This window comes from Cyanistes caeruleus, chromosome 5 (genome assembly GCF_971803275.1).
Source record: "Cyanistes caeruleus chromosome 5, bCyaCae1.hap1.1, whole genome shotgun sequence".
Taxonomy (NCBI): domain Eukaryota; kingdom Metazoa; phylum Chordata; class Aves; order Passeriformes; family Paridae; genus Cyanistes; species Cyanistes caeruleus.
In genome coordinates this window covers 26,866,672-26,872,671 of record NC_141705.1, presented here as the reverse complement: position 1 = coordinate 26,872,671, position 6,000 = coordinate 26,866,672, and positions in this window count along the sequence as shown.

Below are 6,000 nucleotides of genomic sequence, written 5' to 3'. Positions count from 1 at the left end.
GAATGCAAGCACACATCTTCCAGAGGAGATCTGTGGATGATGGAATCTGTCTGTCAGAGGATTTGTGGGCACTGAAGGGGAAGAGAAGTCAGTTCAGTGATGGAGGAGGTGTTTGGAAAAAGCCATGGGTGAAGAATCTATGGATGCTCGAAAGAGAGCACCCTGTAGAGAAGGCAAGCTAAGGACCAATCCAGGAAAGGTCCAAACATATTTAGGTGTCTATTATCAAGATTGGAAATAAAAATCAAGTTATTTGTATGGCAGTGAAGTTAGAGCAAATATTTTTTATAGCAATGTGCACAAATATACCCTGGAAATTCCAATCTGTTTTCCCCAGGCTCCATGGATCTGTCGAAATGTTGTGAATTGTCCCAGATGCCATGTGTGCAGGAAATGAGTAGTCATACAGATAAGGAAGTGATGAAGGGGTACATATTTCCTAAAGAAGTCAGAAGAGGAAGAGATGACAAAATTTGAGAAGCACTATGAAAGGAACTGTGCCATATTTACATTCTGTGCAGTGTCACACATGCCTTCTTTTTAGCTCACAACAATCTGATTTCTTTCCAGTCAGCTTTCTCATATGCAGAAAATCTACTAAGTTGCATTTAATTACAACCCCAAGATTAAAAAATGATTTGTTCCTCTTGAACTGGTGCTCTGTAAATGTTCAAAGTGCCTGTAACCCATACTGTATATTGCAGAGCAGAGCAATTGCATCCCATCTCCAGGAAGCTTGCCAGAACCCTCTTCTCTGCATTGTCTCTGAGCCAGGAAATCTAAACAAGTATTGCAGTTTGTCAAACTTCCCAAAGTGCTGCTGCGTATTTTGGGCTATGGTGAGACTCTGTTTATACCTCCCTCCACCATGAGAGTGAGAGCATGGGAAGAAGAAAGGAAAGAGAATAATGGGAAAGAAAAGCAGAAGTAGGATGTTCGCATTGGAAACTCCGAGTATTGGTACACAGACTGTCTGATTTCAAAGCTGGAGGTCCATCCTCAGCACATAGGTAGCCAAATGCATGGAAAAGCTGACAGTAGTTGAGCTGGATGCAGTTTTTTGGTCAAACCTCTTTGGAGACAGGTAGAGGGAAGGAGAGAGAGGAAGAAGAGGTAGTAAATGTAAGCAATGAATCTGTATTCAATGGTATAGAGAAATATTGTGAATTTGTGTAGGTGTTAACAAACTATGTTAAGAGAACAGAAATGCAGATGTCTGACAGATAATGCACTTAATTTGACATAAAAATGTTTACAGATTCTTTTCCCGTGTGTCCTTTAATCCTGTTAAAATAAAATATTGCAGTTTTGGTGGGAGTTTTATGAGTTGAACAAAGCAAGATGGACAAAATATTTTTTAATGTGTTTTTTAATAATACTTGAAAAATATTTATCATGTTTATCTTGAAGATGTTAAAAATCTCCACCCAAACCTACCTATGTATTTCATATTGTTACTATTTACATCCTTCTGCAAAATTCCCACAAAAAACAAATGCCAAGATCAGATGCTTTCAGCATTTTGAGATGCTAGACACTTAGGGAGGTGTCCAAAAGACACACAGACATTCATCTGCAAAAGCCAAGGTTTGGAAGTGTTGTTGTGTGGCTCTCCATGCCTACCTGCAGCGGAGAAATTCTTTGTAACAGGCCACAAGACAGGACTCCCCAGGGCTGACTCTCAGCTCTGAACTGAACCTTGCTGCCAAACACAGTCACAGAGGGGAGGGGAAGAGGGGAGGAGCTGTTGAGTTAGACCTACTTTGATATTATTAGGAGAGGAAGGCAAGAAGAGCCTCAGAGGATCAGATCCTGTACAGTTCTGCCAGCCTCTAGCACAACACAGAGCTTCCTTCTGACCTAGGAGGGTCAGGAGGGAAGTCACCATCTGATCTGCTTTTTATTGTCATCCTAGTTTTCCCCATGTTTTCTGCCTTACCCTTCCTAGGAGCACACTTCAGGTACCATTGGCCTGAGTTGTGTGTAAGGAGAGGCCTAGGGAAACCAAGAGGTCGAGAGAGGTAATTCTCCGCCTCTGTGCTTGTGAGACCCCAGCTGGGGCAGTGCATCCAGATCTGGGGCCTTCAGCACAAGGAAAACATTGACCTCTTGTTGGAAGGAGTCCAGGGGAGGGCCACTATGTTGAGCACAGGACGGGAGCACCACCTGTATGAAGACAGGCTGAGAGAATCAGGGCTTTTCAGCCAGGAGAGGAAAAGGCTCCAGTGAGACCTTGCAGCACCTTCCAGTAGTTGAGAGGGATTGCAACAAGGCTGTAGAGGAGCTTTTCACAAAGGCATAAAGTGATCTAACAAAGGGAAATGGCCTTACGCTGAAGGAGGGTAGGTGAAGATTAGATACCAGAAATAAATTCTTTACTGTGAGGGTGGTGAGACACTGGAACAGTTTGTGCCAAAAGGTTGTGGACCCCCTATCCATGGAGGTCTTCAAGACCTGGTTGAACCTCTGAGTAACTTGGTCTAGTGAAAGGTATCTGTCCCCACAGCAGGGGGTTTGGAGCTATGATCTCTAAGGTTCCTTCCAACCCAAACTCTTCAGTGATTCTATGATTAAATGGTAGCCAGAAGAAAGTTTTCAGGGACAGGCAGATCAGGACATGCACAATGTAGAGCTCCCTCCAGCACAATCTTCAGGCCACCAGCAGTGTTATTGATGTTGACTCACAATAAATGTGACTCAGGTTTCACCATTCTACAAAAAGTACACACAGTGCAGAGATTGCCCTGCAAATATTTCTGATGTCACAGGACTACCCTGTTTTATGAGAACCACTTCTCCAAATAATTATATGCAGCCTGAAATATAGTTTTGGGCCTGGGTGGTGGCCAAGGTGAGCTGTCCCCTGTGGCTGTGGCAGGTGAGAAGGGGCAGGAATTTAGCTCTACTTCATCTCCTGTCTCCAAGCAGACCTCTGCAAGCAGGAAGCAGAAGGAAATTTGTGCTTGAAATAGGTAAGTCCATGTTGCAGTGTTTCATGGAAGGAAAGGTTTTGAAAAATGAACAGCCTAAAGGTTATGTGCTGCACAATAATCCAGGCTCTTCTGCAATCGCTGAAGAAGTTTCCTTCTGCATCTAAAATGCCTGCACTTCCAGAACAGGCTCTGAATTTTATAGCCCCAGATGGAACAGGAAATGGTTGGGTTTGGATTCAGCTCATCAAAATGACAGACAGGAACACTGTGCTGTGTTGTCAATTCTTTTCATGAACAGGCAAGGGAATGCATTGGATGATATGCTCTGTGGTTATCTGTAACATAAATATTGTTGAAATTGCTGTCTGAAATTTATGTATGTAGCAAAATTTTCTTGTAGGGACTACAAGAAAAAACACAGTACTGCCTCTACAATGTAATTCTTCAACTGGAAATCATAAAATAATGGCTTGTTTCTTACTCCCTATTAACACGTCCATTTCTGGACAGATTTTTAGTCTTGCATTAAACCAAAACGTAACCATTTCCCTAAAAAGAGGGAGGATGACAGGAAGACTGCATGGCTGGGGACTGGGGGAATGGATGAATGCTGTGGAACTGGAATCTTTCCAGGTCTCCTGAGCTATTTCTGCTTTTGCAGCACTGATTTGTTTGCAGAGCATTTTCTCTGTAACTTAAACCTATCTGTTTTCATGGATGACTCATTTTAAGAAATAGTGCTCTGGATAAGGGCATATCTGTGCTATGTACTTAGAGTAGAAATATCCTTTCTTCTTTCCACACACACACACAAAAAAAAAAAAAGTAAAAAAAAAGTGAGTTTTTCTGTGCTGAATAGTTAAATAGTCTGCCTGAGGTGAAAACAGTTCTAGTATTGCTGTAAAATATAGTCTCAAGCACAGTAAATCTGGAAAGGTTTATGGTGAGCAGTAAGAGTATAACAATCCCTACTGAAAACCCTAAACATTGTGGCATTCAGTGAAACTTCACAAAATGAAAATAGGCAACAGATAAGGAGACAAACAATTCCAAGTACTATAAAGACATTGTAAAGAAAATGTATGCTTGTACAGCATTTTTCTGGGAACACACTTCCCACAGCTCAGATCTAAGAAGAGAAAACAGCCTTGCTATAGTGGTGGTGTAAGAATCAGCTGGGTAACCTCTTAGCTTAAAAACAGCTGATCAGCAGTGAAAAAAATTGATATTTTATCAAACTACTATCACAACAGAGAGATGATTTTATGATCTCTCTCTGGGATTATATATTACAGTTAACATTAATATTTTTGCAAAGTTGACAAGCTCTATAAATGGCCTAGAAATGCTATAGTGTGTTGAAATTTTCATAGACATATAAATTTACACAGTTTATATTGACAAAAATATTCTAATGCATTCCTGATTTCTGATGAAAAGGAGTAGATGCAGTTGTCTGCATGATAAAACATGCATTTCAAATGCTCAGCATCACTGGCACAAACAAACTAGTCATCTGCAACTGATCTGAACTCAGCTTGTAAGGAAATTGGTCCATAATGGCTGGTCAATTATCTTGCAGATGATATCATTATAATACAAGAAGGAGAAGTGGTGAGAACACTGAAATGGAGGTGAGAATTAGAAAAACGTATCTAATGAGACACTGTGAGTTGAAGCCACAGAGCCTCCTGCTTCCTTGGACAGCACAGACTTCTACCTTCCTTCCAGTGGAATAAGTCTGATGAATTTCCATTTCTCAGTGTGGATTTGTTCGATGGTGTTTTCATTTTCACATTGCAAGCAGAATTCCTTGCTAACCCCTTGCTGACTCTTTCTGCACTTTCCCTTCCTGTTTAAGATCTCAGCTTCCTTTATTTTCCTGAGCACTTTCCAATATTTACCACTAGGTGCACAACCAGATGTGCAGCACCTGTGCTCATCCTCTGAAGAGATTTCTAACAGATTTACTCATTTTGTGTTCTTATCCATCACAGCTAGAATATGCTTAGCTCTTAAGGGATGGTAGAGGCGTAAAAGGCACTGCAGGATATTTTTATGATTTGCTAGGACCAGCAAAAGGGCTAACTTGAGCTACTATTGTTCTTTTGAAAAAAAAGTGCTTTATCATTCATCTTTCAGACTATGGAAGTAGAAAGCAGTCTTCATCATCAGAGGTGCTACATATTTTTCCACATGGAAAATTAGTAGACATCTCCTTGTTTAGTAACTAAGCTCATAGTAAGAATATATGAAAAATAAAATTCCATTATATGGCAACATTCCTGAAGAATATGACATGCATCAGAATGAGAAATGTCCCTTTTAGAAAGATTTGGGCAACAGTAAATGCTAACGGATTTTAATGTTTTTAATTGTTCTAAATTAATAGAAATTTGATGTAGACTTCTTTTTTGTTGTTGTAAATACACACCTTTTTCTTGTTTATTTGCTGAAGTAGAGAGTTCCATGTACAGTTTTATGATTCCAAAGGTTGTCACTTTGTGCATGTAACAGTTGATGGTGCCAAAAGGAAAAATATTCCCCTCACCTCAATCCCACAGGGGGCTGTTTTTCTAACCATAGATTTGTTAGGTGGCAGCTAGCCATTCTGAGGGAAGGGGAGGACTCTTTCTAGCTAGGATCCCCACAACATCTTAGTAGTTGCTGCCAGTTAAATATGATCCCTACAGTTCATCCCTGGACTTGACATGCATGGAAGCAATGTGTGCGACACTCATGGCTGGAGAAAATATTGACCTTGTCATATGAAACTGTATTTGACTTGGAAATCCTGATCCAGACACTGTGATTATGCCAGAAAATAAAATCTTCCATTCTCTTGCCAACATTCCTGGCTGTCAGATACTTTAGACAGCAGGAGCCTGGAGCCCCATTATCTATGTGCTTTATAACTCCCCTATGGTTTGAGGTGGACTGGAGGGGTTCACACCTTTTTACTTCACACCTCAGCTGTCTATTATTTTATTTGCTCCCCTGTATCCAGATGTGTATTCCCTCACTGAGAGCACTTACAGTGCCTTCATTTCTTTGAACTGACAGTTCA